We start from the raw sequence: 7,063 nt of genomic DNA, 5'->3' as shown, positions 1-7,063 counted from the left end.
ACTATATTTAACTATATTTATATTTAAATATTTAACTATATGTATTTAACTTATTATATAATAGTCAGATTTAATGTATATTTGAACAATGAAAATATATTTTTACAAGATGCGGGGGAAAGTGCAACAACTTATTACAGTGCTAAATTCAATATTATTGATTACTAATAGTTTATGCTAACACCTAACTTTCTTAATTAGATGTATTTAAAACAGTGAACTACTGTAAGTGTAATATTCAGAAATACAATCGAAAATAGTTTTGTGGTGTTTGTATAGATGAAAAGTTTCTAAAATGTATAATGTAACAAAATTAATGACGATAAAAATCTGCGGAATTCACAGACGCCAGTGGAACGAACAAGTCTCCCAGATATCCAACTGTTGCCCATCACTCAAGAGAAGGAGGGGGGGTTGTACTTGCAGTGAATCGGTATAGATGGGAAAGCCAGAGCCAACCGCTACGCCACCCTCGTGTTTGGGGTGATCATTCTCAGTGCATAACAAGGAAGATTAATAAACATAAACATAATCTCATGGTTAAATAGTTAAGTCTAGTTATGTGTGAGTCTAGTCTCACAGAGCTTCAACAACAGATGACAACTTGTGAGTTCGATTAAGAATGAATAAAAGCATTTCATTAATAACGCGTTTGTGTTTGTCTGGATGCTGACAAAGTAAAAAACAATTACTTTTTGACAATGAAGAACTGTGTGTGTGTGTCTCTCTCTCTGCTGGCGTTTGTAATCGTTTTTATTTTTAAATACATTTTAGCAAAGTAATGTACCATAAAAGTATTGTGAGACATATTTGGGTTAACATGTTCAGTGTTCAGTGTGTGGTAATTTGTTTGGTGCGAGTGAAGTTTTATTTAATCTCTGACACAGGGAAAAGTTTTATTTTTTCAAAGAAATTTTTGTTAAAAATAAAGTCATGGCTCCAGCTGGACTTGAACACCAACACGTGATATACAAGTCAGGAACCTAACCCACAGCGCCACTGGCAAGGCCACATGAGGACTGTTGAAAAAGCCCTACAGAAACAGTATCAACAGACATTGTACAGCGTGTACTATTCTTGTGTTGTGGTACATGAATATAATTATATCGTTATTAATTTCTTTAGATACGCGATTCCATATTATATTCCCTTTTAATCAAATTATAAAAGTATGCTTGTTGACTCCGGTATCACGTTAGTTAAAGACTTCGATGCTTAAAATGTTTAGGGAGAAATGGAATACTGGTGTGTATTTTTTCTTTAAAGTACTGAGACCAGCCATATACTGTATGTTTATTTTCCAAAATTAATATCGTTTATGGCCTTCACACGCGTTACAGTATGCTCCTATTCTTTTTATGCTCAGCTACTAAGATTTCCCTTCAGTGGTAAAATTCCATATAAATATTCGATACTAAAACGGGCACAGTAAAGACATTTAAATCTTTCTACGACCGACCAACGCACCACAAGTGCCCCTGTCGGTCAACCAATCACGTACCACAGTATTTTGCGTCACAATGCGCGAGGCCGTAGCCAATTACCCGCGGTACGTGTCTGTGCCGCGTACTTTGAATGGCTACATCTGTGCATTCAATTATAAGTATTTCTTCGCAGCCTGTTCTTCAGGAAAACACAGCACGGGCGAAACGATCTTCAAAATCTACCACCAGGATGGTAAAAAAGAAAGCGGTAAGACGGATGAAAAGAAAAGTTTATTTAAAGTCTGTTCCTCAACTGATGAATACTACTGTGTGACTTTATTTCTTACATGAATTATGTTATTTTGCCACAGGCTGTGGGTCTTTGCTCTCGGCCACTGGCCAGGGTGCCAACCTGTAGAAGCAGCACCTGTATGGAGACTTTTCGGCAGCAGCGGGAGCAGTACAACGCATTACTGGGGAGGATTGGGAGGTTAGAGACACTCCTGAAGATGCAGAAGAAGGAGACAGTATGTTCCGGCAGTCAAACGGTAGAGCAGCTGTCTCCCGATAAGTGCCACTCCCCGCCGCTCAGGTTGCAATGCCTGGCGGAAGCTCTGGCCCCCACAGAGCACACACCGCCTCAGGACACTCAATCCTAGCCTCTCTGCTCACCATCGCGCAGGAATTGGCTGATGCTGTCCCTGCCGTATATCTCCCCTCAGGAAGCATCGTTTACAGAGTGGAATTCACAGACGCCACTGGGACGAACAATTCTCCCAGATATCCAACTGTTGCCCATCACTCAAGAGAAAGAGGGGGGGTTGTACTTGCAGTGCATCGGTATAGATGGGAAAGCGAGAGCCGACCGCTACGTCGCCCTCGTGTTTCGAAATCTTGTGACTTTTGAAATTTACTGGGGGTGGACCACATCTGTAAATTTCGATGGGTCCAGAGGCAAAAGTGCCTTGTCTTGCAATCTCCGAGAAACTATTAGTAGCATGGTGAATCAGAGATTCTCAACACTTACTTTGTGCGACTGGAAAAGAATTAGTGATCGGATCAACAAAATGCTTCGAAGAAGGAGGCGCTCTTTTCCTCTAGACTAACAGTCTGTCCAGAACCAAAACATTCCTGTTAATAAAGAGGAATGTAAAAAAAATTGGTATATGTGACAGAGTGCTTGTTATTTTTTCTTTCTTTCTGAATGTGAAATACTCCAATATTTCCCCCTACCCTTCTGGTATGTTTGAGAGAGTGTATGTGATACGAATGAAGTGTGAATGATACTTACCCTTTTGTTGTTTCCCAAAAATCACTGCAGTGTTTTCCCCATTTGGAGTATTGTATTGTATTGTATTGTTTTGTGTTGATCAAGATGGCCACCAGTCACCTTTCCTGTTTGTAGTATCACACAAATGATCTTAAAGGGAAAGGTTACTGGTGAGCCATCTATAAATAACTGATGTAAGGTTAGTTGTTTTGTTTAAGTGAATATATATCAGTTGCATGACTCTGTTAAAATTTATAAGTAATTTTGGGATGGTTAAATACTTTATTTTGATCAATCTGCCCATCTCTGTTAACAAAAATGTGAGCGAGTCCCTTTAAGAGGATGGTCCTTAGAAGAGGAGGGGCTATAAAAGGGACTGGGAGAGCTCAGTATGGGGGAGGGTGCCTTGGAGGAAAGGTGTGGAGAGTATTCCTGTGAGGTTTTTTTTTTTGTTATCCTTATTTTTTGGCAATAAATCCAGTTTTGTTTGCATTTGAAGGCTGCTGTGTGGAAGTTTCTTTTCTTTTGAGCCAAACCTGGTCACTTGGCTGGTGACAGTACAAAAGTAAAAAAACAATTACTTTTTGACAATGAAAACCGGTGTGTGTGTGTCTCTCTCTCTCTGTTGGCGCGCGGGCGTGGTTGAGTGCTGTGCCAGCCATACAGAACATTAAAGTGTCCCTTTTCATTCAACGGGTGTCTGAGTTGCTGTGTTCCAATGTCACTGAGTTAAACCCAACGTAAAACAAGAACTGATCAATGCGATCTACAAATTCTGGGAGGAAGAACTGACCAAACAAAATTGCAACAATTTTATTAACAGGCTGTTTCGTGTTCTTCCTAGGATTGCTGAGAGGGGCGGGGGGGGGGACATTCGGGAATATGAGTCTGATTAAGAATGAATAAAAGCATTTTATTAAAAACACGTTTGCATTTGTCTGGGTGCTGACAAAGTAAAAAACAATTACTTTTTGACAATGAAAAACTGTGTGTGTGTCTCTCTCTCTCCACTGGCGTTTGTAATCGTTTTTATTTTTAAATACATTTTAGCAAAGTCATGTACCATAAAAGTATGATAAACCATTAATACTTTAGCTGGAGTTTAAATAAAGTCGATGTTTTCTCTTTTTGGCTAGACTTGACTGTTAAGCCATGAGATAAACAATAGTTTGTCATTAAACAACGTTATGTTTATTAATCTTCCTTGTTATGCACAGTGAGAATGATAATGTAATGAGAATTAATTTAATCACAGAGTGCTCATCATTTGTGCTAGGAAGAAAACAGATAGGTGTTCTGAAAGGTCACATATAAAGAAGACCCAAAAACTCAGATTTCCGGAGTTAAAAGCTGCCTTTATTTTCTTCTCCGTCACCACCTGCCAGCGAGCTCTCCCGCGACCCGACCAGAGAGAGACACACGACGAGCCCTGCAAATAAAGCACCTTGAATTTAATTGAGAGAGAGAGAGGGGGGGGAGGGCAAGCGAGGGAGAGAGAGGGCGAGCGAGCAAACAAGCGAGAGAGAGAGAAACACCCAGGGGTGCAGAACCAGGGAACTATTTACATATTAAAACTATTTCCCAAATTGAATATGTGCTTTTCTATATTTAATGTCAATTAATTGTCCATAACATTGCTATTCTATTTTTTCAAAGAAATGTTTGTTAAAAGGAAAGTCACAGCACCACTGGATTTGAACACACAACTTCTGGTTTAGTAGGGGGGGCACCTAGAACACAGGACCACCCGCAAGGTCACATGAGGAGAGGTGAAACAGCCTTACACAAATAGTATCAACAGACATTGTACAGCGTGTACTATTCTTGTGTTGCGGTACATGAATATAATTATATCGTTATTAATTTCTTTAGATACGCGATTCCATATTATATTCCCTATTAATCAAATTCTAAAAATATGCTTGTTGTCTCCGGTATCGAGCGTATTCGCAGAAAAGGTTAAAACTACCACTTTTTATACACGTTATTCCACATGTTAGTTAAAGACTTCGATGCTTAAAATGTTTAGGGAGAAATGGAATACTGGTGTGTATTTTTTCTTTAAAGTACCGAGACCAGCCATATACTGTATGTTTATGTTCCAAAATTAATATCGTTTATGGCCTTCACACGCTTTACAGTATGCTCCTATTCTTTTTATGCTCAGCTACTAAGATTTCCCTTCAGTGGTCAAATTTCATATAAATATTCAATACTTAAACAGGCACAGTAAAGACATTAAATATACCTATACATACTGTATACAGTACAGTTTGCATACAGTAATATGTTTATGTTCCTAAATCAATATCTTTTATGAGCATGTGAAAGGCATGGTGAATCGGAGATTCTCAAAAATTACTGTACTTTGCATGATTGGAAACAAATGCGTGATTGTGAAATGCTGTGGTGTTACTTTTACAAAGACGGTCAACAAAAAAAAGAATGTGGACCAGGGCAATACTTTGAGTTTACAGTTTGTCCAAGGTCATTCATTATTAATACTATTAGTAATATCTTCAGTTAAGACTTTGATGGAGACAGCTCAAACATGAGAGGTTGTGCTTTATTAGCTCCACCTTGCGGAAATTCTGGATACTATTATTTATCTTGCGGTACCACGTGGTATCATGCGGCACTATGCGAGAATTTACGGTATTAATACAGTAACTTGCGGTACACTGCGTCAAGCGCACCACAAAATAATGCGGTATCGCCCGCTTGTTTTGAATGGCTGCATCTGTATTATTCTGCATCCACGAACGACATTTCGCACCTGGAAGCAGATAATGACTCTATGCGTTCGCATGTCTTGTGGCCTACTCTTAGCCTTTGAAAACTCAATTAATAAAGCTGAAAGAACCGACTCCATAGGTCTACCTAGTGGACGAGGACGAGCAGCGGCGATAGCAGAGAAGGAGTGAGGATGGTGCAGATGGAAACTCATTTTTACGCGCTCCTCTGGAAGGAATGCAAATAAAAGCCTAAACCCGAAAACAGTAGTGGCCGAAAGAGGAAATACCTCCTAGTGGCACACTAGTGCTCCTCGTTAGTATAGTGGTGATTATCCCTGCCTGTCTTGTGAGAGACCAGGGTTTGATTCCCCGACGTGGAAACAATGTAGCTTTTGTCCAATCAGATTCCAATGTGTGGGATCTTACGTAATTTCCCTTCTCCGTCATTTTCTGAGCCCTATTCCAAAGGGGCATCCTGTCCACTCCACAATGCTTTTCGAAAACCTTCCTGTGTGTTTGATTAGTGTTGATTTGTTTCGAAAAAGCTCGAAGAAAGGAAGACTGATCTAGCTCTATATCAGGAGTGGGATTTCAACCCACACCTCCAGGGAAGACTGCAACCTAAAAGCAGCGCCTTACACCACTCGGCCATCCTGACATGTGCCGCCGGCCCCAACCGGTCCGATGAGCCACCGCGATCCTACTGCGTTCCTCGATCATTGCACTGTTATTAAATTTACATGGAGTGACAGTAGTACTGAAATCTTTGAAAAATCTGTCGGCTTTCATGACCCGTTTACTTTGTGGAGTGAATGTTGCACACTTGCGAGAAAACGTTTGTGAACCCTTTGGAATTATCTGGATTTCTACATGAATGACTCCTAAAATGTGATCTGATCTTCATCAGAGGCATAATAATCAATAAAGACAGTCTTATTTAACAAACAACACACACGACATTTTACATTGTCAATTCAATTCAATTCAATGTATTTCTATATAGCGCCTTTCACAACAAGGTTGTCCCAAGGCACTTAACAGTGCAAGTTGTTAAGAGCCTTGTGTCTAATATGACGCCTAGGTTACGTGCTGTGTCTTTGAGGCAAATTTTTAAATCCTCTGAGTTAAGTGCTGAAGTTATAGTAGTCCTATCAGTATTGTTGCCTCCAATCAACAGATCCTCAGTTTTATCAGAACTGAGTAACAAAAAGTTTTCACACATCCAAGTCTTTCCTTCATTAATGCATTTAACTAAAGTGATAATAGAAGAGTTGTTGTTTGGTGTAAACGAAATGTATATTTGAGTGTCATCGGCATATGAATGAAAGTTCATATTATGTTTTCGTATTATCCTACCTAGCAGCAGCATGTAGAGAGAGAGCAATATTGGTCCCGGCACTGATCCCTCTGGTACCCCAAACTGAACTGGTGACGTTGATGAAGCAGTATAATTATTAGATATTTGAACATAATGAAAACGATTAGTTAAATATGAAGTAAACCACTTAAGGACGGTTCCAGATAAGCCAACCTCAAACTCAAGCCTGTGTAACAAAACAGAGTGGTCAACCGTGTCAAAGGCAGCACTAAGATCTAGAAGCACAAGCACTGTTGCATTCCCCCATAATAAATTA

The 7,063-nt window shown here is 39.6% G+C and overlaps 1 non-coding gene across 1 annotated transcript; it reads right to left on the bottom strand.

Annotated features, from left to right (window-relative positions):
- Window positions 1-6,004: 6,004 nt before the first annotated feature.
- On the bottom strand, window positions 6,005-6,087 carry trnal-uag (transfer RNA leucine (anticodon UAG)). Its single transcript has one exon. It is a non-coding gene; the product is annotated as a tRNA-Leu (tRNA).
- Window positions 6,088-7,063: the final 976 nt, after the last annotated feature.

The sequence above is a fragment of the Atractosteus spatula genome, unplaced genomic scaffold, assembly GCF_055471065.1.
Source record: "Atractosteus spatula isolate fAtrSpa1 unplaced genomic scaffold, fAtrSpa1.hap1 Scaffold_47, whole genome shotgun sequence".
NCBI classification, from domain to species: Eukaryota; Metazoa; Chordata; class Actinopteri; order Semionotiformes; family Lepisosteidae; genus Atractosteus; species Atractosteus spatula.
This window is presented reverse-complemented; position numbering and strand designations above follow the sequence as displayed.